Here is a 27,992-nt window from a genome sequence, read left to right on the forward strand (position 1 = left end):
CCCTGCAAGCTCACAGTACTCTCAGAAGAAGAGAAGGCTTCAATGGGTCCAGTAGTTATCCTGGTGCTGGGTCTCTCCTGTCTGCTTCTCTTTTCAATATGGAGACAGAACTCTGGGAGAAGGAAGCTCCCTCCAGGTCCCACTCCTTTCCCAATTATTGGAAATATTCTGCAGATTGACATTAAAGACATCACTAAATCTTTAACCAAGGTAAGTATTCTTAATGTTTGTCCAGTGGTCTCTGACAGATATAAATGAATATTTTTTTATTTTAAATGTACTGCTGAAGGTAGAATAGCATGATTTGTTACCATAAAACAAAATCCTTGTAAAAAGTGTAACATGCTTGTGACTTTTCAAGTTTGTATTTTAGTCATGGAATGAAGTAATGTATTATGTGAGTGGGTTACTGGCTATTTTAATCTCAGCCACAAAATTGCAAATGTTATGGATGGTTCTTCCCATCTTAGTTAGACAGTGAAGTTTATGATTTTTTTTCCTGAAGGTTCTTTGAAAGGAAAGTTCTGTGATTAAATGGTCAATTCAAAAAGTCATATAGCATATTAGACACTGATTTTTTTTCAGAATCATTATGAAAGCTAACTTCTCTGAGAAGCTGTGAGTGATTGATAGGTAATATCTGTGAGGATGAGAGAACATAAAGACACGAGACCATTTAGGGGATACTGACGGTATCAGAATCCACCTCGATTTTTCCATAAAACTTTTGTCTGGGGCAAAGAATGTTGCTAGTTGAGAAATTGTTTTTGAAGATGATTCATGTACTGGGGCAGCCTCTGTGGGGCACACCCTCTGTTTCTAATACCAATAGATCCCAAACTATACTTGCCTGTACAAGCACCTGTGCTGACTAAAAACTGCCGGTTTTCCTTGTTTGTCAAAGGAAGTAAGATTCTCACGAGTAAGTGCTTCAGAAGTTATCTGAAAGCAGCAATCTCCTCTGGTTTGGTGTACAAATGAGAATTAAACATATCTCAAGCATGGAATGTTGAATAAGCAGAGTTCAAGTACAAGTTGTCTATTCATTATCAGTGGGCCTCTAGAAATGAATTTAGATCCCACAGCCCTCTGATTTGTTCTTTGTGAATCATGACAAGCTTGTGTGTGTTTTGATGTGAAGATGAGTTATAATGGAGTATCAACTCCCTGCTCCATTGCATGGCACAGTGCAGGCCATCTCTAAATGACAGCTGTAACAAGCCTCCTCTATAACATATGATCTTTGCAAATATTTTAAGTTGTGTTTGCCAAAATAAAGAAACACAAAAATAAAATAATGGTATCAATTTTGCTCAGGTTCACTCTGAGGAGCAAATAGTGACTTCTTTCGCTACTATTTTTTTTTCTCATTTTCCAGTTCTCGAAAGTCTATGGCCCTGTGTTCACTCTGTATTTGGGCATGAAGCCCACTGTGGTGTTGCATGGATATGAAACAGTGAAGGAAGCTCTGATTGACCATGGAGAGGAGTTCTCTGGAAGAGGCAGGTTCCCATTGGCTGAAAAAGCTAACAGAGGCCTTGGTAAGTGTACATATCCATGTGTGTGTATATTTGTGTGTGGGGCAGAGGATGTGTTGATAAGGAGGATGGCAAAAGAGCCAAAGTTTGGCCATCCCTCTACCTGCCGGCTGTCCTTTTCCTTGCTTGACTTCTCCATCCATGTTTCTACTTCCCTTCATTTAGGAATTATTTTCAGCAATGGACACAGATGGAGAGAGATGAGGCGCTTCTCACTCATGACCTTGCGGAATTTTGGGATGGGGAAGAGGAGCATTGAAGAGCGTGTTCAAGAGGAAGCCCGCTGCCTCGTGGAGGAGTTGAAGAAAACCAAGGGTGGGAGCTGCTTTATATCACTATTTTGTTTTATGGCATAATTGGAGTTTGAACTCTGGGCTTTAAACTCTTGCCCACATCATGGCTGGTGCTCTACCATTTGAGCTATCCCTCCAGTTCAAGCTTCTAGCTGGTGAGACACTATAGGTGTCATAGATTTGCAGCGATTTTTTTTGCCTGGGCTTGTTCCCAACCACAATCCCCAGATTTCAGCCCCCTGAGTACCTAGGGCTCTCTTCATGAACAACACCATACAAGGGTTGCCAAAAGGAAACTCTCAAGTGGTTGAAGGGAAGAGTGTTGTTTATTGAGAGAGGGAGAAAGCAACCTTGAGCCTCACAAAATGGGGTTGGGCAGAGCAATAGAGATAATGGCGGGAGGAGAAAAATTATATAAGGGAGGGGGGGGGAAGGAATGTGTCCATGGTGTAAGCAGAGATGATCTCAGCGTCTGGAGGACCTCACACTGCACCCAGGCATGTCAGTTGCTTGGGTTACAGATGCTGGGCAGAGACTTCTAGAATTCAAGAAGAGAGAACCAACTGAATGGGTCTCTAGTCTCTGGCCTCCTGGGCCGACCTAACACACCAGTGTCTGGTTAAATAGATATTTTGAGTTTCTTTTCTGAAGAGTTAAGGAGCAATGTTTCCCACTTAGCATAATAGAGGGTACGTAATGTAGCCATTATATGATCGTGCTTGCTAAATGAACAGGGTGGTAATGACCCTGTCTACCTTCAGAGACCGCCCCCCCACAAAGATGCGACTATATGGTATGCTCATTATCATTGACTTCTCAGTACCCATGGCAGAATTTCGGATGGTCATAGAGTGGTGTAAGATAAGATTTTATTTGCTTTATTGTCTCAATAAAATTCATCTAAAAATTATTTCTCTGAAAACACAATTGTTATACTCCAACATTAATTATTTATCTTACCCCAAACTTTAGTATTTTATTTATATGTTTTGAGCAATTATGTGCTCAATCATGAATCTGTAAAATACACACATTGATTTAATGATTCAATTAGCTGTATTTCAACTATTATGATCAGTTCTTTATCCAGTCTTCTTTTAGTGTATTGTAGCTCAATTTTCAATTTTGTCTGTCACATTTTCTCCATGTGTATTGGATTTTATGTTAAAAATCTTCTGTTAATTACTCACTTAACAAATCTACTAACCTATAGTTACATTGTCCACTTGGATTCCACATAACCTGGCTTTTTAAATTCATTGTTCCAAATAAATTGAAAGACTTAAAATCAGACTTAACCTGTGAATATCACACCTGCAGTCATAGCAAATCTCAACAACTTCCCAAATAACTGCCCCCTGCATAGTTATGATAAAAGTTTTTCTGAGAGCTTAGACTCATTTCAATCATTAACTAGCCTACATACATGCAACCAGCTCAATGACACTTGTTTAATCCAAATAACCACATCAATTCACAATGTCTTTAATTCATGACTATTTACTTTCAAAACTCAGTAGCATTTTACACATTGATGATTTGCTCATAGCCATTTCATTGTACAGAGTGCCCAAAATAATGTTTTCTTTAATTAACCTGTCAAATAATAGAACCTCACAGGCAGACAAATTTAAATATATATGTACATATTGTTTATTGTAGAATTCCAAAAATTCAGCCCTATCCATAAATTAAATTTTGTGTTTGATTAGACTTAGTGTCTACTTATTCCTTAGGGAGAGGAAATTTACTTATTAATTTTGAAATTAAAAACAACCTCCCATTTGTTAATGCTATGTTTTTGTTTGCCTTCCCTGGTCTTACATTTAATAACAGGATTAAATTTAATTATTACTAAATTAGTAATATTAGTGAGAGAAGAGATGGGTTAGGAGCGATGGGTCACAATGTTGTTAGACCTTCATATACTGATTTCTAGGATGGGAACTTCTTTGTACAACTACTTAAAGATAATAATAAAAAATTAAAAAATTAGTTATTCCCCTTTTCTTCATAAAACATCAAAGCATTCTGCTTTTTACCTTGGTTCATTCTAGTACTTGAACTCTGGTAAAATCTCTCTTTAGTTTCTCTCCATTGGTGATTCAAAAAAGCTATAGACACCTGATATTCCATCATCATCCTTCTCACTTTTGTGTGGTCTATAGGTTTTGGAAACAGATATATTGCTACTCTGAATGGTTGACTATAAGGTATGTAAAAGTCTTTTTTTTCCAAAATAGCATATATCTCGATTGAAAGACTATAGGTAAAGGCAATTAGTATGAATTGACATTATTTTGCTAGTTATTTTGTACTGGCCAACTCAGGCTCCAGGTTAAAGATAAGCAGGTTTAATTCAAATGGAATACTGGGCTGTTAGAGGAATTTACAAGTAAAACAGTAATAAAATTGGTAAAGATGACAAAGGCTGAGTACAGTATTTCATATGCATATTTAAATTTGTTTCTGACTCTTCAGGCTCACCCTGTGACCCCACCTTCATCCTGGCCTGTGCTCCCTGCAATGTCATCTGCTCCATTGTTTTCCAGAATGTTTTGATTATAAAGACCAGAACTTCCTGAACTTGATGGAGAAATTGAATGAGAATGTCAAGATTGTGAGCTCACCATGGATACAGGTGAAGCCAAGATCTTTTCTTCCTAAGAAAACACTTGTCTTTTTTTTTTTTTCAACAGACCCAAATTAAATAAAGAGCCATTAGTAAGGTGAATACTTGGACGCAACAGTGCTACCTAAAGAATGGTAGAGTGCCATTCAGGAAGTTACTGCCTGTGACCACACATTCTAGCATTTTCCCTATTCTATTTTTGTAGTAGCTTCAAAGTTTCTGGTTTTATATTAAGATCCTTGATCAACTTTCAATTGATATTACTTCAGGTTAATAGATAAGGTCTAGTTCATTTTCTGCAGTTCCAAAATGAAGCCTGTTGAAATTGGTTTGGGAAGCAGGGAAGGAAATGATAAGGGAGAGTAGCAGAGGAGTCTAGATTTATTGTCTCATCTAGATATATTGTAAAACTGGACCTTGTTGGCTCAAACCTAAAATGTTAGTTACTCAGGAGAGTGAGACCTGGAAGATCAGGGATTTGAGCCAGCCAGGGCAGAGAAGTCTGACAGAATCCATCTGCCAAATAAAAAGTCAGCAAAAACAAGCCATGACCAAGAAAGTGAAGCAAGAGTCTGGGGCTCTGAGTTCAAACCCTGGTACTGACAACAAAAGGAAAAATGCATTTTATTTTTATATGGACATGTCAAAATGAGAACCTTTGACAGCTAACTGATAATAATAGAAATGGAAGAAAAACAATATAATCAGCTGAGAAAGATGTCTAAACCTTTAGGATTTACTCAAGCCAATGAACTCAAGCAATTAATTTGATATTTCTCATTAAATCCCAAAGGAATTTTTCCTATAAATTGCTTTGTTCAGGTCCTGATAGATGCCTGGTGGATCAGTGGATGTCCAGGTGCTTACTGAAAGCTTACATTTTCCACAGGTTTGTTTTCAGACATCTCATATTCAAGCTATTACTGAGCAGAAGTATTTTTCCTCAGAAAGGAAGCATATTTGCAAAAACAGAAACTACTAGGCATCACTGAGTAGAGTCAGAGTGTTTGCTGATTCCACTGTGATCCTAGATGATGAAGTAGTCTGGGGAGAAATGACAAAATTAAACTATAAAAATCTTCACAATGGAAGTGGTGCTGTGGCTCAAGCAGTAGAGAGCTTGCTTTGAGCTGAAGAGCGCAAGGACAGCACCCAAGCCCAGAGTTCAAGCCCCACGACCGACCAAAAAAAAAAATCTTCACAATGTTTTATAGAGTTTGGCATGTCTTAAACTCTGTAAAAGTTCATAACTATGTGATCACAGAGAGGTTAGATACTCTATCATGGGACTAAATTTTAGAGCATCTTTGAACCCCTCTCATTTTATATGTTCCATCGAAAATTCCCTTCAAGATGGAAGCCATGTGTCATTTTTATTTACAGCCTAGTTTTCTATAATATGTATATAGTATGTATATGCAAAGATATTTAATAACTTATTACTTTTGCTTTTAGATCTACAACCTTTTCCCTGATCTCATTGATTGTCTACCAGGAAGTCATAAAACATTACTAAAAAATTTTGATGATTTAAATAGTTACATTTTGAAGAAAATAAATGACCATGAAGAATCACTGGATGTTAACAATCCAAGAGACTTGATTGATTGTTTCCTGATTAAGAAGAAACAGGTAAGATATCAAAAATTACATTTATTTGAATCCTTGAGCATTCTGTGACATATTAAATAGTCTGTGTTACTTGAAATGTTTAAACCATCAGACCAGCAGTGCTTGAAAAGTAAGTTATCGGTTGTATAAAGGAAGCTACACCAAGCATCCTGGGAAACTTAAAATTAATTTCTCAAATAATTAGAATATATTTACTCTTTTTATATAAAATAATATAATAAGGAGAAGCAGAATGCACATGGCATGTGAATAGAAACAATTTTCCTACATAATATGTGTCATTATGTAAAGATGGGTGTCATTATTATATACTGTATAGAATAGAATATGTAAATATTATGCATGTTCTCTAAGTCAGAATTGGTTTTGAAGAGATAATTCTGGTATAATACTTAATTGGTCATGGTTAACCTTTCTTATAAAGAATTTTTAATTGTGGTATTTAAAAATAGATATATCACAATATCCTTTTATTATGCTTTTCACATTTTTATTAACAAATTTATTGTCCAAAGGCTTCTATTGTGATATGTTACTGATGCATATAATGTAATTTAATCAATTTCACCTTTTCTGTTATGTTTACTAATTCATCTTCTTTATATAGATTTTAAAGGTTTTCCTTATGTTTTATCACATAAAGATATGATGAGTATATTGTATATGTAACATATATGTAAAATACATATAGATAATGCATAGATAATATAGATATTATATACATATATAATATACTGCAATAAGCTAAGCGAATTTGAATCCTTATTATTTACCATGGGATTACTATAACACACTTATGACACTCTACTGTGAAATTAGAGTGAATTAGTATCTGAGAACACTTTTAATCTTCCTCTCTAAAATTGCATCCTTCTTTGGTTGTTTTTATCACACTTTACATCTTTAATACATTGGGTATCCATAGAATTCATCTATGATTATTGCCTCCTATATTTCCCTTAAAAATATATAAAATCTAAAAAGAGGTTGAATAAAAAATGTAGTATAATTAACATTCAGATTTTCTGTATGGTTATATTTAACAAGGATATGTATTTCTTGACTTGCTGTGAACTTATTGTTGAATATGCTTTAGTTTCGACTTGAAAACCGATTCCCCTTAGCACTTCTTGTATGGTAGATCTATTCATGACAGACTCTCTTCTCTTTTATTTATCTTAGAAGTATTAACTTCTCCTGCATGATGATAGCATATGAGATAAAATTAGTGTTTTAGTCCATGACATGGAATCATTATATTTTCATTCATTTAGATTTCCATTAATATTTCAACACTTATACAGCCTAGAATACAATAGTCTATGTGACCTGCAACTATTAAATCTCCAAATTTATTATGACAGATGGAAGCTTTAATATTGGTGTTTGAATATACTATGCTAGAGTAAGTTGACCTCAAGATTTAAGAGTAGCTGTAATTTGATGATCATAGAAAAGTACATAAAGTTGATATTACCAAAGTTTGTTTAACTTGACCAGCTTTCAAAGCATGTGATGTTGATATAGTCAAAGGAGATGACCCTTTTCTAAGAAAGTACAAATGTTGAGAGGATCTGTTCATTTTCATTGTTTTAATAACATATTACTAGACATAGTATAAGTCATCTGGAGATTACAAAAGCATGATGGATTTAATGTTGGCCCAGGGACTAGTTAGAAAATGATGCATTTTGACCATTTAATGATTTTCTCATTCAATATCTAAAACTGCAGCCTTGTTGACAACTTAGTTTTAGGCCATCTTCTCAGTCCTTGGCACTGCTTAATCCATCCTCTCTCCTTTGTTCCAATGACAAGTTAATGTGAACACGTTTTGTCTTCATGATTAGTGTCACTTCAGCTCATGCATTCCTAGTCATTCCTACTCAGGTTCCCTAGACCACCTGACTTGGTGCTTCCCATCTGCTGACTCATCGGGTTTTGATGAACCCATTCTCATTCCTTGTGACTCCTAAGTTTTGTTGCTTTTTAGCATTTTCACAAGCAATATTGAGCATATGCCAATGTGTGATACAAGAAGTTAAATTGCAATGAGAAGCCATCCCTGTAAAACTACTATCAAGGGGCTGAGATCTAAGGATCAAAGTTTGAAGGCACCCTGGACATAAAAGTCTTTGAGACTCTTATCTCCAAATTAAAAAGAAAATAGTGGGAAGTGGAGCTGTGGTGCAAGTGGTATAGCACTAGCCTTGAGAAAAGAAGCTCAAGGACAATGCCCACACCCTGTTCAATAACAGCAACAGGAAAAAAAAAAAAGTTTAATTGCAGATTTTGCTTCAGGCTTACAACATCTATGTCCCTAACTTTCCTACTTGCAGTATTCAATTTTCTAATCTTTTAATATTTAGAGAAAATTCAGTTATTAGTAGCTTAAATGAATGATGAGTTTCATAACCTCAAATACAGTCACAGCACCAGATCAGTTAGAGTTAGGACAGCCCAGGAAGCCTGAAGCCTTACTTAGTCTAAACTAGTCACCATCCCACTGTCAATTGTGCATTGCTCTTATTCCTTTACTCTCCAACTTCATACCACTGTGAGATACTGAATTCACTGTCATCACATGTGCCGGTAAATAATATAATTGCATCAAATCTTAGGAGCAGGAAAATCACAAGGAGCCCTCAGAATTTACTAATGAAAATTTGACAATACTTGCATCTAATTTATTTGGTGCTGGGACAGAAACAACGAGCACAACACTGAGATACTCCCTGCTGCTCCTGATGAAGCACCCTCACGTCACAGGTAGGAGCACAGGGGGAGACCTAGGTGAAACTTCGGAAAATATACGAAAGATGCTGGTAGTGATTTGCCTTGTCAGATATGTCTCACAGCTCAACATCCAGCTGAAATCAGAGAGAAGTGATGAGAACAATGTAGTAGGAAAAGCAGCGAGACTCTGCCTTGTGTCTTGATTTTCTGGCAGGTAATTATTGGAAAACTACTCTAGCATAACTTGACATACAATAACATATTGATTTTGCACCCAAAACTCCAGCTTTTACAGTGGGTTCTTCTATATATCTTTCCTCATTCTGACAATTCTAATGCTGCCCTATGTAGGCCAAGGAGATCTCTTGTCACCAATGCATAAATACAAGTCCTACAAATTAATGAGGATGTATGAGATAAATTCCATTCCTGAACATTTTCTAGAGTTTTAGATGTGGAAACACTATGTAAAGATTTAGGAAGTAAATATAAAATAATTTAAATGAGAATTAGTCCTCTCACAACAAAAAGGAGAAGAGAATACTAACTGGATAAGATGTCTACCAAAATTCTGATACTCAGAGTAGATGTAACTGTGATAAAATAACTGAGCCAGCCACATGTTGCTTTCACCTAAATGTGGTAACAGGAATAGTTCTGAGGGAAGGAAAACCAAGCTATGTCTCCAAAATTCCCATAAAGTTCCCCCTCCCCTTTTTATGTTGCCATTCCTAGGGCTTGAACTCAGGGCTGGGCACTGTCCCTGAGCTTCTTTTGCTCAAGGCTGGCACTCTACACTTGAGCTATAATTCTACTTCTGCCTGCTTCTGTGTATGTGATACTGAAGAATGAAACCTAGGGCTTCATGCATGGTAGGCAATCACTCTACCACTAAGCCACATCCCCAACCTCATAAAGTTTCCTACTTAGAAATAACAAGTATCAAAGAAGATAGAAAAGAATTTAGCAAACAGACTCTCCATGTTCAAATTCTTATCACACCTGTACTCATCACGTGAAACAAAAAACTCCCTCTCCACAACAAGAAAACTCTGTCTCTCTCTCTGTACTAAGAACTCTGTACTCAGAAATTTTGGGTAAACATTGCAACAATGAGAGGTACAAGTTGTTATGTTGAAATCGGAACTTTACAACTTTGGTGGGGGGAGGGGGAGGAGGGTTAGGTGGGGGGATAGGGGATGGGAAGGGGAAACAAAGGAGGAGGCTAAAATGCTTGATAAGAAATGTACTCATTATCTTGCTCATGTAATTGTAACCCCTCTGTACAGTATTTTCACAATAAAAAATGCTAAAAAAATTTTGGGTAAAGACAGTGAAGTATAAAGTTGTGAGGCCTTGCCAAGCCCTCTTGTTTATGATGCATAACTTTGTTTTTTTGTATATATGTTTTATTGTAAAGATACTGTACAGAGGGATTACATTTACAGGAAAAAGGTAATGAGTAAATTTCCTATGGAGCATTGTTACCTCCTCCTTTGTTTTTCCTCTACCATTCCTTTTCTCCCCACCTCCAACTCCTCCCTCCCCCACCTCCGAAGTTGTAAAGTTAGTTTTCAACATAGTGTCTTGTACATCTCATTCTTACAATGGGTCAATCTGTGTTTTTATTTCAGCATTTTGTTATTTCTCTTCCCCTCCCCAAATTAGAAAAATGTATATATAAGATGCAGGGCACTGGAATCAAATACAGTGAAGACAGGGGTTATACCATGGGGGGAAGAACATAGAAAAGAAACAAAAATATCACATACTACATTATAAACACATTAAAAACAACAGCAAAAAAGATAAAACTTCTTGTGTCCTTATCTTTGAGGTCATTTCACTTAGCATCATCTTGTATGGTCATATGTACATAGCTTTTGACCTTTTGTGCTAGTCATAGACATATACTAGTTATATATATACACACACACACACACACACACACACACACACACACACACACACATATATTATACCACATTTTTCTGATCCATTCAGCTACTGAGGGTCATCTGGGATGGTGCCATGTCTTCGCTATGGTGAATAATGCTGTGATAAACATAGTTGTGTGGTAGATTTAGTATAGCCTTGTTTGTGATTGTTTGGGTAAATGTCCAAAAGTGGGATTGCTGGGTCATAGGGGAGGTCTATGTGGAGTCTTCTGAAGAACCTCCATACTGCTTTCCATAGTGGTTGAACAAGTTTACACTCACACCAACAGTGCAGTAGGGTTCCCTTTTGGCCACATCCCCTCCAGGTGATGCACAACTTTCTATCTGTCTTTTTCCTGAAATTCTTCCAGAATGAAGAACTCTAACAACCTCCATATTTTACCAATTTGATAGAAAATTCTCTTCAAGTGTCCAGCAGAATAAATGGATAAAAGCCTTCACTCAGCATAAAGTTGTAGCATTCCAGAATACCAGGGTTAGAAAGAAGATCATCACAAGTTTCAGAAAGACACAACTAGGTCAGATATCAAGAGATGATGGGATTGCATCAAAACTCTTTAGAGTGAAGAGGAAAGATGGGAGAGGACTTCCAAATCAGCCATAAACTTTTTACCACATTTTCTCTTTTTTCACACAATATGCTGTAATGCATTTTGTTCCATTTTCTAAAACCAAGTCAAGGAAATCATGGACTCTAGAAACTGGGACAGGAAGGTTATGGGGTACTCTCAAACTCACTGAGGCTGCTACAAACTCAGAAAACATCAGAACAAACCAGAAACCAATGATGCAAGGAGGGAGGGGAGACACTGAGAATGAAGGAGACATGGACAAGAGTCTCAGAATTCTCACTTACTGACCATGAATTGCTAGATGTTTTACACAACTATTTGTGCATTTGCAAATAATTCTAACTCAGGAAATAGAAAATCATGAACTGACTGATAAGAAAGAAAAGGGAAGTACAATAAATGGAATGCAAATCTAATTTCCACCCAGGGAACAATATTGCTGAGCCAGAATGAAACTGTGAATATTTGCTCAAAAACTGATGTTATATCTAGTATATTGTTGTGAATGAAGTAAGGGGAAACATACGTTTATCTTTATGTGCCTATTTGTAGATGTGTTTAAATATATAAGACAGAAATGTGAATGCACATTTCACTCTAACATGCTAGGATACCAATAAATATTCTCTAAAAGTGATTAAAAAATCAACTGGGTATTGAGCACTGGTAGTCCCACCTGGATTCTTATGTACTCAGGACGCTGAGATCTGAGGATTGAAATTTGAAACCAGGCCAGGTATTAAAGTCAATGAGACTCTTATCTTCAATAAACTACTCAGAAAAAGCCAGAAGTGGTGTTTTGGCTCAAGTGGTAGAGCACAAAGTACATATTATTGATCACAAAGAAGCTCAAGGATAGCACCCAGGCCCTGAATTCAAGCTCTAGGTCCAGTAAAAGAAAAATGAAAGCATCATTGTTCAGAAAATGAACATAATTTTCCAAACAGATTCTAGGATGCCCATCATGGATATCATTTCTTCTGCATTTTTATTAGTTTACATGTATTGTACAAAAGTATTTAATGCTGATACTTCCATAGATGCATACAAAGATTTTATTTTTATTATTAAATATCTGTACAAAGTGGTTTCAATTCAGCACAGCCTTTCATTCATTACAACGTGTCTGGACCATACATTCATTCATAGTTTTACTTAATTGTGTCCTGTTTAGTGTTTGAAATATATTTTTCTATTCATATCAACTACAGAAAGGACTAAACTTTTTAAAAAACACATTATTTACCTATTATCCATAAACTAATAGAATTTGAAAGTCATTTTACTGTTAAATTATCTTTTATCAACAAAAATATTTCTGGATTCAAACAAAATGGGAATATTTTATTAACATCTTAAAAATCATACTTAGAACGATTTATATTGGATAGCCCATGAATTACTATTCATATTTGTGGAGATTTGTGAAATCTGGAGATATAATTGAAGATAATAGTGTCCTCAAAAATGTACTTTTATTGTTAATATTTTACTCCCTTTATTTTGTAATGTTTTATTATTACAGTTTTATATGTATATAGTTCCTATGATAATATACTTCTTATATATTAAATAAAGGCATATTAAATAAAGGTATATTACTTCAATAAAAAGTATATTACATGTACATTAATAGTCTTTTTGGTTTTCTGTGTTTTTCTGAGCAAGAAACTAACCTCTATGCCTTGATTAACTTATTATAAGGCTACTAAGTAAGAGGAGGATGTGTGTACATGCTGAAGTCTTAATACTCCATGGTGCATGAATTTTTTTTACTTCAAATCTTGTTAAGATTCACTACCACAATTTATTTAGCACTTACTATGATCAATGTGTCACTTGCCTCCTGTTCCACCATTTCTTATTATGTCTCACCAGCTAAAGTGAAGGAAGAGATTGACCGTGTGATTGGCAGGCACCGCAGCCCCTGCATGCAGGACAGGAGCCAAATGCCCTACACAGATGCTGTGCTGCATGAGATCCAGAGATACATTGATCTCCTACCAATGAACCTGCCCCATGCAGTAACCCATGACATTAAGTTCAGAGACTACATCATTCCCAAGGTAAGCTTCTTTTCTGCTGAGTCTCCATAGGGAGCCTGAGTTCTTGAGGTCACTGCAGGATTCCTCTCCTCCATACCACCTGAGAGAGCTGCAAAAGTCTCACAGTTGGCTGGTCAGGAGAGGTTGTGGTATAGCAAGATTGGGGTTGTATATCCATGCAGAATTATCCTTGGTATCCCACACAAAATTGTGAATCACAATTTTGTCCTGCCCCTTAAATTATTTTTGTTTTGGGGACTTCTTCTCCTTGTTGTCTTCTTCTTCTTCCTTCTCCTCCTCCTGCTCTTCTTGCTTCTCCCTCTTCTCCTCCTTCTCCTCCTCCTCTTTCTGTTCCTCCTCCTTCTCCTTCTCCTTGAATTTTTGGCTATGCTTAGTTTTTGTATTTCCTAATGAATACAAAAGCTTATTATTTATCAATTTCCCAATATGTTCTGCTGGGATGTATATTACACCTCCAGTAAAGTTATAGATAAGTTTGGGGGAAAATGTTACCTTGATTTCTTCAATTCATGAATGAGTCATGCTTCCAATTTACCTGTGCTTTACTTTATTTTCCAAGTAATATTCTGTTTTCAATAGAGTTGATTACAAATATATTCATAGACTTTGTTTAAATGCATAGCGCTTTGCCTATTACTATTTTAGTTTTTCATTGGCTTGGTGCTTGTTGGCCTGTGCACTGTCCATGAGCTCATTTGCTCAAAGCTAGTGCTCTACCAGTTTGCACCACAGTTCCACTTCCAGTTTTCTGGTGGTTAACTGGAGATAAGAGACTCATGGACTTTGTTGCCTGGGCTGGCTTTGAACCATGATCCTTAGATCTGAGCCTCCTGAGTAGCTAAGATTACAGACATGAGCCACCAGTGCCTGGCTTGACTGTTATTATTTTTATGGTGCTTTGCTATCATTTGTAACTTATATTTAGAAACATAATTGCTTTAATCATTCTGATGACCTCATGAAATGTAAACTCATGAAATTTACTAGTCATTGCTAATGAATTCTCTGTAGATTTGTTTGGAAGTTTAGGGTGTATTACCATAATATCTGGTTTAATAATTTATTTATACTTGCTTTTCCAATTCCTGTGCCTGTAATTGTGCTTTGTTGAATTTTTGCACTGGCTGCCAGGATGGTATAAAACAAAATAGATTTTAGTGGTCAACTTTGTTTCATTATGATTGATAGAAAAGATTTCAAGCTTTGGGCTGGGAAGGTGGCTCAGTGGTAGAGTGTTTGCCTTGCATGTGTGAGGCCCTGGGTTTGATTCCTCAGCACCACATAAGCAAAAAGAAAAAAGCCAGAAGTGGCGCTGTGGCTCAAGTGGTAGAGCGCTAGCATTGAGCTGAAGAGCTGAGGGACAGTTTCCAGGCCCAGAGTTCAGGCTGACAACTGGACCCCCCAAAAAAACAAACAAACAAAAAAGATTTCAAGCTTGGTATTTCACAGTCAATTTTGGTATCTTAAGTAGATTTTTTTTTTATTGTAAAGATACTATACAGAGGGTTACAGTTACATGAGTGAGGTAATGAGTACACTTCCTCTTGAACATTGTTACCCCCTCCATTGTTTTCCCTCTACTATCCCCTCCCTCCCTCCCTTCCCCGAGGTTCTTTTTTTTTTTTTTGATTGTGATTAAGTGATTACATAATTTCAAAGTCACAAGTTCATTCTAACTTTCCTGGAGCAAATTGTCTATCATAGTCTGTAATATATAACAGTGTTCACATGTTATATACCATATTTGTGATCAGCAGCATGGGGATATTTAGTAGTGGTTCAACCAGATGAGCAGGAGTTCTTTGTTTCTTAAGTCCTGTTAGTTTTGTCGTATCACCTAACATTTTGGATTTAGCATCCACTTATCAGGGAGACCATGTACCGTTTGTCTCTTCGTTCTTGGCTTACCTTGCTCAACATGATTCCTTCTAGCTCCATCCATTTCCCTGCAAATGCCATTATTTTGTCATTTCTAATGGCTGCATAATATTCCATTGTGTATAGATACCACAATTTTTGGATCCATTCATCTGTGGTGGCGCATCTAGGTTGTTTCCATATCCTAGCTATTGTGAACAGTGCTGCAATAAACATGGAGGTGCACGTGTCCTTGTATATTGGTTCCTGTTGTTCAGGGTAGATGCCTAGAAGTGGTATGACTGGGTCGTAAGGGAGGTCAATCTTTAGCTTTCTAAGGACCCTCCAGACTGCTTTCCAAAGTGGTTGCATAAGTGTACATTCCCACCAGCAGTGTAATAGGGTTCCTCTTTCTCCACATCCCCTCCAGCATTTGTCGTTGGCTGATTTGTGGATGTGGGACATTCTGACTGGGGTAAGGTGGTATCTCAGGGTTGTCTTTATTTGCATTTCCTTCACCACCAGGGATGATGAACATTTCCTCATGTGTTTCTTTGCCATTTTTATTTCTTCATTTGAGAAGTCCCTCTTTAGTTCCCTTGCCCATTTAGTAATTGGTTTGTTAGGTTTGGGAGGGATTAGTTTCTTGAGTTCCCTGTATATACAGGATGTTAACCCCTTGTCTGATATATTGCTGGTAAATATTTTTTCCCAATTCGTTGGTTGTCTTTCTAGCTTAGTTGCGATAGATTTAGCTGTGCAGAAGCTTTTTATTTTAAGGTAGTCCCATTTGTCGAGTCTCTCTCCAACTTGTTGTGACCCTGGGACTCTGTTCAGGAAGTTCCTTCCTGTGCCTATTAGTTCAAGTGTCTCTCCTACTCTGTCCTGCAGTAGTTTCAGAGATTCAGGTTTAATGTTAAGGTCTTTAATCCATTTTGAGTTGATGTTGGTACATGGTGATAGGCTGGGGTCCACTTTTAGTTTTCTGCATGTGGCTGCCCAGTTTTCCCAGCACCAGCGGTTGAAGAGGCTGTGTTTCTTCCATTGTATGTCTTTGGCTCCTTTGTCGAATATCAGCTGGCTGTAGGCCTGTGGATTTATATCTGGATCTTCTATTCTGTTCCTTTGGTCTTCGGGTCTGTTTTTGTGCCAGTACCATGCTGTCTTTGTGATTATAGCTCTGTAGTAGAGTTTGAAGTTCGGCATGGATAGCCCTCCCATATTGTCTTTATCCCCTAGAATTGTTTTGGCTATTCTAGGTCTTTTGTTGTTCCATATAAATTTTTGGACTGTTTTCTGTATTTCAGTGATGTACGTCATTGGGATTTTAATAGGAATTGCATTGAATTTGTATATTAGTTTTGGAAGTATTACCATCTTTACTATATTAAGTCGGCCTATCCAGGAGCATGGGAGGTCTTTCCATTTCCTAGTGTCTTCTGCAATTTCTTTAACTTTTTATAGTTCTCATTAAATAGTTCTTTTACATCTTTGGTTAGGTTAATTCCTAAATATTTTATTTTTTGGGAGGTTATTGTGAATGGGGTTGCTCCCTTTATTTCCCTCTCTTCCTGTACGTTATCAGTGTATAGGAAGGCAACTGATTTTTGTGGGTTTATTTTGTATCCTGCTATTTTGCCGAAGTGGCTTATGATTTCTAAAAGTTTGGGGATGGAGTTTTTGGGATCGTGGAGGTATAGTATCATGTCGTCTGCAAAAAGGGATAGTTTCACTTCTTCTTTCCCTATGCGGATCCCTTTAATGGCTTTTTCTTGCCTTATTGCCCTGGCTAAAGGTTCTAGGACTATGTTGAAGAGGAGTGGAGACAGTGGGCATCCTTGCCTTGTTCCTGATTTTAGGAGGATTGGTTGTAGCTTTTCCCCATTAAGTATAATATTGGCTATTGGTCTGTCATAAATGGCTTTTATTGTTTTTAGAAATGTTCCTTCTATTCCTATTTTCTCCAGAGCTTTTAGCATGAATGAATGTTGAATTTTTTCAAAGGCCTTTTCTGCATCTGTGGCGATAATCATGTGATTCTTTTTTTTTTTTTTTTTTTTTTTTTTTTTGGGGTCCGGTCATGGGGCCTGAACTCTGGGCCTGGGCACTGTCCCTCAGCTCTTCAGCTCAAGGCTAGCGCTCTACCACTTGAGCCACAGTGCCACTTCCGGCTTTTTTCTTTTACTTATGTGGTGCTGGGAATCAAACCCAAGGCCTCAGGCATGCAAGGCAAGCACTCTACCACTGAGCCACCTTCCCAGCCCCCAATCATGTGATTCTTGACCTTGGCTCTGTTGATATGTTGGATTACATTTATTGACTTACGTATGTTAAACCATCCCTGTGTCTCTGGGATGAAGCCTACCTGATCATAGTGTATTATTTTTTTTATGTGTTTCTGGATTCTGTTAGCTAGAATCTTGTTAAGGATCTTTGCATCTGTGTTCATCAAGGAAATTGGCCTGTAATTCTCCTTTTTGGTTGGGTCTTTGCCTGGTTTGGGGATGAGTGTGATATTGGCTTCGTAGAATGAGTTTGGGATAGCTCCCTCCTTCTCTGTTTCTCTGAAGAGCTTGAGGTGTATGGGTATTAGTTCTTGTTTAAAGGTCTTATAGAATTCTGCTGTGAATCCATCTGGTCCTGGGCTTTTTTTTGTTGGAAGACTTTTGATAGCTTCCTGTATCTCATTATAGGATATTGGCTTATTTAATTGGTTAACTTCTTCTTTGCTCAGTTTGGGTAACTTGTATTTCTCTAAAAATGCATCCATTTCCACCAGATTTTCTTCCTTTAGAGAGTATAGCTTTTGAAAGTAGTCTGTTAGAATTGTTTGGATATCTTGGATATGTGTTGTGATGTTTCTGGTGGCATCCCTAATCCTATTAATATGGGTTTCCTCTCTTCTTTTTTTAATTAATCTTTCCAACGGGCCATCAATTTTGTTTATTTTTTCAAAGAACCAGCTTTTTGTTTGGTTTATTTTGGTTATGGTTTTCTGATTTTCTAATTGGTTAATCTCTGCTCTCAGTTTGGTTATCTGGCTTCGTCTAGTAGCTTTAGGTCCCATTTTTTCTTGTTTTTCTAGCTGTTTTAGTTGCAACATGAGATTATTTACTTGGTCTGTCTCCATTCTCTTGATGTGGGCACTGAGGGCAATAAATTTGCCCCTCAGGACTGCTTTTGCTGTGTCCCACAAGTTTCTTTGTGAGGTGTTTTCATTTTCATTGAGTTGTAGGATATGCTTTATTTCTTCTCTGATCTCTTCTGTTACCCAGGCATTGTTAAGGAGTGTGCTGTTCAATTTCCATGTATTAGAGAAATTTCTGAGGTATGCTTTGTTATTGAGAGCTAGCTTGATTCCACTGTGGTCAGATAGGATACAGGGGATTATGTCGATCCCTTTGTATTTGCTTAAGTTCCTTGCATGAACTATGATATGGTCTATTTTGGAGAAAGTTCCATGAGCTGCTGAGAAGAATGTGTACTGTGTTGTTTTAGGGTGAAATACTCGGTAGATGTCAGTTAATTCCGCTTGAAGTATGGCCTCACTTAATTCGGTAGCTTCTTTGCCAATCCTCTGGTTGGTAGACCTGTCCTTTGGTGAGAGTGGCGTGTTAAAGTCTCCTAGTATTATCGTATTGGGATCTATTTTATTCTGTAAGTTTGAGAGCATTTGTTTAACATATCTGGGTGCACCGATATTTGGGGCATATAAGTTGATGATGGTTATATCCTCCTCTTGGATTGTTCCCTTTATTAATATGTAGTGTCCGTCCTTGTCTTTCTGTACTGATTTTAATGAAAAGTTTATTTTGTCAGATATCAGGATAGCTACACCTGCTTTCTTATTGGGGGCATTTGATTGGTAGATCCTTTTCCACCCCTTCACTCTGAGTCTGTTTGTATGTTTGGCTGAGAGGTGGGTCTCCTGAAGGCAACAGATGGATGGGTCTTGTTTTCTGATCCAGTCCTCAGTTCGTTTTCTTTTAATTGGCGAATTCAGCCCATTTATATTAAGAGAAAGTATAGAGAGATGCATTGTTGTCCCTGCCATTCTGTTTTCCTAAGTTTTTCTTTTTTCCTTTCCTCCTGTGCTTGCTCAGTTAGACTTTGAGTAATGCCTGTTTGGGGCAGGTCCCAGTTCCTGGTTGCTTTCTTCAGGTTGTGTCCCCCCTCTTAGAATTCTTTGTAATGCTGGCTTAATGTTTATGTATTCATTTAGTTTTTCTTTGCTATTACAAGTTTTCAGTTCTCCATCGAATGTGAATGCTAGCTTTGCCGGGTATATCAGTCTGGGTTGGCAGTTATTGGCTCTCAGGGCTGGTATGGTGCTTTCCCAGGCTTTTCTTGCATTCATTGTTTGTGTGGAGAGATCTGCAGTGATTCTAATTTTTTTCCCGTTGTAGTATAGCTCCTTCTTCATTTTTGCTGCATGCAGGATTGTTTCCTTATTATTCAGATCCATCATTGTTACTATAATGTGCCTAGAAGTGTTTCTCCTGGGATCTTGCTTGTTGGGTGTTCGATAAGCTTTTGTGATGTAGTTAAGATGGTCGTTTTTGAGGTGGGGAAAATTTTCATTGACTATCTTGTTAAATAGGTGTTGCATTCCCTTGCTCTGGAATTCCTCACCTTCGTCCACTCCGATTATGCGAAGGTTAAATTTCTTGGCATTATCTGCTTGCTCTTGAATTTCCCTTTGGTTTAATTTGAGTGATTTTTCCATATCTGTCACTTTTTGGTCCAGTTGGTGTATTCTGTCTTCTGTATCTGACACTCTACCTTCCATTTCATTCACTCTGTTGACCGTGGCTTCTATTGTGGTTTGCATGGAGGAAATGGATCCCTTTATGGATTCAATGTTGGTTCTCAGAGTACTGATCTCACCTCTCAATGAGGTGAGATCAGTATGCATTACCTCTAATTTGGCGTTTATCTCACTTCTTACTGAGGTTTGTGCAGCTTCTATTTTTGCATCCAACTTTTGTTTGATATCCTGTATCTCTTTTGATAGTTCATCCTTGTGCTCTTTCAATTTCTGATCCATTTCTCACTTTATTTCTTGAGTCATTGCCTCCAGCAACCCTTGGATGTAGCTTTTGTCTTCCATTCCTGCTTTGCTCCCACTGGGGCTCTCCCCTGCGTGGCTGCTGGCTTTTGAGGTGAGCTTGCTGTCCTGGGTGGTGGTAAACCTTGTGATTTTTCTCTGTGATTTTCGCATGGGGGTTCAGGAGACTGCTCTTCAATTTTGTTTTGGTGTGTCTGTCTTTGCTTGGTTGCTGATTCTGTATTGGTAGAGAGAGTCTGTGCCTGATCTGGGTTCTGTTGGGAGCCTATTTCCAGCTGCTATTCTGACTTACTTAGGATTCTCAGCTCTCTGCTGTAGATTGCTGGCAATTCCCGCCTTTGGAAGGGTTGAGCAGCCTAGACTGCTTGTGTTTGCTCCTACGGGTGCTCTTGGGAAGATCAGATGCTCTGGATGCACTCTCCCAAATACTGGAGTCTGCTATGGGCTCCTGATGTGTTTTTGTTTGTTTGTTTTGGGCTGGTTGTGGGCTTGAACTCTAGGTTTGGGTGCTGTCCTTCAGCTCTTCAGCTCAAGGCTGGCACCCTACCATTTGAGCCACAGCACCACTTCTGTCCCTTTTTGCTTTTGTGATGCTGAGGAATCAGATCTAGGGCCTCATACATCCAAGACTATCACTCTATTGCTGAGCCGCCTTATCAGCCTGAGCTCCTGCTTACTATCAGGTGCTGGCAGCCTGTGTTGCCCAATTCCCAGTCTAGGGTATATGGGTGGAGTTTTGGTGGGGTTTGGGCTTCTCTTGTCCTGAGCCTCCAGGTCTTTTGTGGTCACAGGCGTGCTTCCCGGGGAGTGTTGTTTCCTGGTTTTCTCCCCTCTGTTGAGGCATATGCTCAGCTTTTTACTTCAGTTGGGAGGAGGTGGTTGTGTTGTTCAGGCGCCAGATCCCCGGGCCTGGTTCTGGCCCCAGCCTGGAGCGCGCTCGTTAGGCCTGTGCTGATGTGTATACCACCTAGGTTATGCAGCCTGGAGGACACAGTTCAAATTTCTTCTACTGTTGGTAGTCTTGACCCAGGGGCGCTGTTCCTGGCTTGGGCATTTAAGCTCCCTTCCAGGGGCACTCTTGCTCTGGCCTGGCCAGCAGAGTGTGCTCCACCGGCTGGTGGAGCTCTCGAACAGTTCCCAGTTTTAGTGGGTCCTGTGGTCCGGGTGTTGGGGTAGGGAGTCTAGGTCAGGGTCTGGGGATTCCCTCCAGCTCTGGTCTCCCTTGAGGGATACCCTGTCCCCTGTGGGGTACTCACCCTGGAGCTGGTTGTTTCTGTGTGGTGTAGGTCGTCAGTTGTTCTTGCAATCCGAGTTCAGTTGGGGTGGTTGCGGGATGGGTTGAGTGGCCCCCGCCGGGTCGTTGCGATCGTGATCGGGCGGGTGGTCTGCTGACAGGTCCCTTTGTCGCGCTGCTGGTGCCGGGCAGCTTTTGCGGGATGGAGCCTCTCCGCTCCGGTGGAGAGTGAGGGGTGGGGGTGGGATCCTCGTGGTGACTCCCGGCTGGTAGGTTTCTCTGTTCCTGGCGATCCGCTGTTCTGCAATCCGGTACCTGGTGATCTGCAAGCAGCTCCCTGTTTCTCTGGGGCTCCGGCAGCCCCCGCCGGGCCGGCTGGCCGGCGGCTTGGCACACTGCTGCGCGGCCAGTAAAGGTTGGGGGAGGGGTCTTCGCTCTTCTCTGTTCTGAAATTCTTCTTTTCCTCTCTTTTTTTGTTATTTTCCACCTCTGGTTTTTCTCTGAGTGTTTGTCTTTTTGTTGTTGTCGGTCTCTTGGGGAGATTAAGCGTTGGAACTCCAACTCTCTTTTTGGTTGGAGAGAGCTGTGGTGTTTCCCTACTGCCCCGTCGCCATCTTGGTCCCCCCTTTCTCTTAAGTAGATTTTTAAAAAATAAATAACATTAGGGAAGTTTACCCTGTGTTCTTACTTACATATGAATTTTGAACATAAACATGATAATATTTTGAATCAGATCTATTCTCTGTAATGATTCTTCTTCTTTGAAAAGTTTTAATTATACAGGTGATGTGCAGAGGGGTTACAGTTACATAATTCAGGTAGAGTAGGTTTCTTCTTGGACACTGCCACCCCTTCCTTGGCTCTCTCCCAGTTTTTCCTTCCTACTTGATCCACAAGTTGTATAGTTCATTTTGAACAGCTTCTGGTGAGTGCCACTGCTGCATTTGTTCACCCTTTGTCCCTCCATTTCTGTGCCTCCCCTTACACTCCCAAAGAAAGATAAATGAACAAACAGAACAGAGGAAAGAAAACAAAAAATAGCAAAAGAAGAAAAAAAACCCTCATTTTCATTTCCTGGAGTTCATTCCAATAAATATTTCTTTGTATGATCAGATGCACACAGGCATTGAACCTTTGTGTTCTTCTCCCCAAAGTATCCTCCTGTGGTCTCAGTGTGAATGCCTCGGTTTCTTCTTTTTATGTGTTTAAAATTTTAGTGTGGTGCTGTCTTAGGCAGCACACATGGTAAAAAAAGAAACAATACAGAGAAGTTTAGCATGGCCCCTGCATAAGGGTGACTCTCAAATTTGTGAATCATTCCATATTGTTATCAAAACGAATACCAGGCAATGGAAACACTGGAGGAGCTACATGTAGGGGCACAGGAATGGAGGAAGGAAGGGTAAGCAAATGCAGTCATTGTATTCTAGATGGGTAGTTGTTGACCTTCTGTTGCTTTATGCCCTTCTTGCTTTTAAGGTTTCTGCTGTTGAGAAATCTGGTGATATGCTGATGGGCTTGCCACCATAGATGACTCATTGTTTTTCTTTGGTAGCTTTCAGTACTCTTTACGGTTTCTTAATATTTCATTTTTAACTATAATGTGTCTTTGAGTGATTCTTTTTTGATATGATCTGTTTGCTGTTCTAAAAGCCTCTTGTATTGTTAAAGATTTTGTAAGGGCTGGGAAGGTGGCTCAGTGGTAGAGTGCTTGCTTTGCATACATGAGGCCCTGGTTTCCATTCCTCAGCACCACATAAGCAAAAAGAAAAAAGCCAGAAGTGGCACTGTGGCTCAAGTGGTAGAGTGCTAGCCTTGAGCTGAGGAGCTGAGAGACAGCACCCAGGCCCAGAGTTCAGGCCCCACAACTGGAACCCCCCCCCCCAAAAAATGATTTCATAAACATTCTCACATCATTTTATTGACTATGTTTTCAATTCCTTTACCATGGAACTTTTCTTCAGCCTCTATGCCCATTTTCCATAGGTTTGATCTTTCAAGTTTCCCAGGTGGGCTTGTATAATCTTTTCATACTTTTCTTTTCACCTAGTTCTTCATCTGACTATTCTAATATATCTCCTTTTTCCTTGCTCTCTAATATTCTGTTTCAGGAAGTGGCACTGTAGCTCAAGTGGTAGAGCGCTTGCCTTGAGCTGAAGAGCTGAGGGACAACGCCCAGGCCCAGAGTTCAAGCCCCACGACAGACAAAAAAAAAAAAAAAATAATAATAATGATCTAATATTCTGTTTCATTTTCATCCACTCTTTTCTATTGAGTTTTTTATTGATACAGGTTTTCATTCCCAAAATTTAATTTAACTATTTTTAATATTTCTGTATCTTTATTGAACTCCTATTTATATATATTGCATTGTTTGTCTTACTTCATCCAGCTGTTTATTTGTATCCACTTCAAATTCACTCATTTTTTATACTTATTCTTTGTATTGTATTGAAATCTTTTTGTTGAAATATTTTTCTTATAATCATACTTTTGAGTTCTTTGGGCTTTAATCTTCTTCAATATGTTTTATGTGTATGGCTATAGAATTGTTAAACTTTGGAGATACTTGCCTTTTTCCACACATTCTGTGTTGATATTTATAGGTTCTGAAGCCAGTTCATTGGTTGGAAGTCTTCATTACCTATAGACCAGAAGATTGAACTAAGTGATTTTCATTGTATCTGTCACTGCTTTAGCTATCTGTTTTCTGTTTTTTTGAGGGGAGGGTCATGGGGCTTGAACTCAGACTCTGAGCACTGTCCATGACCTTTTTTGTTCAAGACTAGTGTTTTGCCATTTTGAGCCACAGTGCCACTTCTGTTTTTCTAGTGATTAATTGGAGATTACTGCATCATGGGCTTTCCTGCCTGAACTCTCTTTGAACTGCATTCCTCAGATTTCAGCCTCCTGACTATCTAGGATTACAGGTGTGATCCTCTGGCACCTTGCTTTATATACGTATATATGCATATATATATATGTATATATATATATATATATATATATATAGGTTTATACAGATCTAGGTAAATATATGTATCAATCTATGTAGATCTATATCTATCTATCAATCTATGTAGATCTATATCTATCTATCTATCTACCTACCTATCTATCTATCTATCTATCTAATTAACTTATGTTATCTGTGTATTGTTCCCAGGGCACATCCATATTGACATCACTGACATCTGTGCTGCATGACCCCAAGGAATTCCCCAATCCTGACAAGTTTGACCCTGGACACTTTCTGGATGAAAGTGGTAATTTTAAGAAGAGTAACTACTTTATACCTTTCTCAGCAGGTAATAAAATTTCATTTCCATATCTCAGGATAACTTTCAGGACGGGGTGTCAGTGGGAACTTACATAAAGCCTCCTTGGGGCTGGCGTATTTCTCGTAAGCTCCTGATTAGGAGCAGCACTCTCAATGCCCTTGCACTTTCCTGTTCATGATGCATCTCCACTGTTTGATCAGATTAGTGAGACCTCAGTTTCTCTGTGCATTCTTCCAAGTTCAACAAGGTAAAGCAAGCAATTCTGGCATTCTCTCTTTATATATATCATAATGATCTCTTCCTAAACAGTAGAACTCATTTAGACTGCTCTCACTCACAATAAAAAAGATAATCTTATCACAGGTCCCTCTCACATCTTTTTGTGGCATTTGTCACACCCAGGCTCCTCTATAGAATGATTCTCTCCCAAAAGGAACAGAAGAACACCAAAAGGCAGTGAGGGAAGATCATCACAGATGACAAGCCATGAGGATTTGTGGGTGGAGTATTAACTCATTTGTCACGTTCTTGAACTTGATTATTAAACAGAAAGTGGCCTAAGCAACATTTTAAGATATTTAAGGTACTTCAACAGGGACAGAGAGTAGATGGAAGACAGAGCAGACATTTTTAAGAAAGTCATGAACCACAAGAACAGAACATTTACTCTCAAAAGTGTCAGAAACTGTCAAATATTGGTAGATTTCCCACAATGATCACAGAGCACTCAGCTCTTCTTTCAGTCTGAGACATGTATCTGGATATTGTATCCCCACACCTGCAGTCTGTGTGCTGTGTGTCTGGCCAGGGAGCAGCCTTCCTTCACTGACACTGTGACTTTTTGTCTTTTGTGTTAGCTCATTCATTTGTTTGGATTTGGGGTATTTTTATTGTCAGTTGTGGGGCTTGAAGTCAGGGTTTGGACCTTGTCCTGACCTTTGTTCCTCAAAGCCACTTTGAGCCCTTTTAGCCACAGCTGTACTTCTGCCTTTTGGTGAATAATTGCAGGTAAGAGTCTCAGGGACTTTCTTACCCCAGGCTCACTTCTAATCACGATCCTCTGATCTCAGCCTCCTGAGTAGTTGGATTGTAGGCATGAGTCATTGGCACCCAACTAATGACCTCACCTTTGATATCTGCTTTACATCTGTCATATAGATACCATGGGAAAGGCAGTGATCTCTCTTCAAAAATTCACTTTATTTACACAAAGGGAAACATGTTAAATAATGAGAAAATTATGGTTTCAAATGATTTGAGTGTCAGTGAAAATCTGAATATGATATTTGGGAAGCTGAATGAGGGCAAGATTTTATGGCTTGAAGGGACACAAAGAGTACAAGAAAGGACATGAAATGTGGTCTGTGTCTTGATGTCTGTAGGGGAAATATCTCATAGCCAAAAGGAATTTCATGATATAATACTTAAACTTTGTAATGTAGGCTGATGAAATGGACAGTTGGGCTGTCAATATTAAAATGCAAAAAGTGTTCATTCTCTTTCTGGGGACAGTTCACATGAGCAATATGAATGGGTTTTCTTAGAAAAACAGAGATGTCTCTAGAACATTCAAACTGTCTCATTGAAATCTGAGACTCAAACTATTTATAAATAAATAATGAAACCTTGATTAAAATTGCAATAAATCTAAATCTATTATTATTTTAATTTCTCACCAACATTTCACGAAGGAATTATTAGCATTTCCATTTAATATTTGAAGAAAATAGGGCTCAGATATTTTACTAACTTACCCCACATGGGTAGTTAATGACTCAGAAGTCAAGATTTGACTTCTGAGTTGACTTGGAAAGCAGTATTTCCCACCACTAGTTTTACATGTGATGAATTCTACTTGGAGTCACGAGTAGGTCTATGCCCTCCACTCCTACATATTTATTATTCTATTGATACAAAGGTTTAGAGGTAATCCTAAAACACATGGTCACAGTCCTTTCTGATTAGTAGGGATAATACTAAAAGAGAAGGAATGGGAGTAGGTCTTACAGTTGAGGACAAAATGTATTAAATCCTCATCTCAACCACAGGAAAAATGTATGATTGGAAGCCAAAAGTTCTTCCAAAGTTATGATTCTTTCCTTTAGCAGAGAACATATTAGAGTAATGATATAATAATTTGGTAACCCCCAGCCTGGCATAGAGAAAGAGAAAAGAGGGAAGAGAAGATAAAAATTTTTAAAGAGAATTTATCATGTAAAAATACTTAATAAAAGGTTTACATGAAGATAGTAATCTGTTTTTTAAATATAATTTGGTTTGGTATGATTTTCTTTAGGTTTTTTTTAGAGAAGATCTTAAAAATATAGCCCGAAGTAGTTATCAACTCAAGATTCTTCTGCATGAGTCACCTGTGCTAGACTTACAAGTTTGTGTGTTCCTGTGATACCATTCTTAGATTAAAAAAATGTATTAGTGAAGATGACATATTCCTGGGTATCTGCACAGCTTTCCTTCTCTCTTTGCATTCGGGAATGGCACTTTCTTTTACCAGTTACAAATGCAATCCTTCACACTCTCACACTTGCATACATGGAGACATTTCCTGCTTTGACTTGTTTTTTTATTTTTTACAAACATTTCAGGCAAACGGATATGTGCTGGAGAAGGCCTGGCCCGCATGGAGCTGTTTTTATTCCTGACCACCATTTTACAGAACTTCAACCTGAAACCTCTCGTGGATCCACAGGACCTCGATACCACTCCAGTTCTGAATGGGTTTGCCTCTTTGCCACCATCATTCAAGCTCTGCTTCATTCCAGTGTAAAGAAGAGCTCCGCTGTCTGGCTCCATCTGTGCAGCAATCTGCAGTTCCCTCCTCTGAGCCATCACTCACCTCCTTCCCCTATCATGTCTCCCTCCTCTCCCAGATCCAGGAAGATCCGTTCTCCATTTTGAAGGGATTCCTGTATAATTGCCCTGTCAAATCTATAGTCTCTTCTGCTTTATAATACCTTTGTTTCCCAGTCCACATGCTAATACTTCTCTAATGCTGATTTAGTAATAAGCTAGTATGATAAAAACCAAAAATGATTACCATGTGACAACACAGATTCCTTTCTCTGTATATTATCCATAATAAATATCATTTTTTGTGCCTTTGGTCA

The 27,992-nt window shown here is 38.5% G+C and overlaps 1 protein-coding gene, 1 non-coding gene and 1 pseudogene across 1 annotated transcript; 2 read left to right on the forward strand and 1 right to left on the reverse strand.

The window, feature by feature from the left end:
• LOC122115690 (cytochrome P450 2C25-like) overlaps positions 1 to 27,992 on the reverse strand; it is a 451,891-nt gene that overhangs the window by 154,577 nt on the left and 269,322 nt on the right.
• On the forward strand, positions 7 to 27,992 carry LOC122115685 (annotated as a pseudogene).
• Positions 22,808 to 22,915, forward strand: LOC122116056. The gene has a single exon (XR_006148873.1). It is a non-coding gene; the product is annotated as a U6 spliceosomal RNA (small nuclear RNA).

This window comes from Dipodomys spectabilis, unplaced genomic scaffold (assembly GCF_019054845.1).
Source record: "Dipodomys spectabilis isolate Male_0828 unplaced genomic scaffold, ASM1905484v1 ptg000125l, whole genome shotgun sequence".
Taxonomy (NCBI): domain Eukaryota; kingdom Metazoa; phylum Chordata; class Mammalia; order Rodentia; family Heteromyidae; genus Dipodomys; species Dipodomys spectabilis.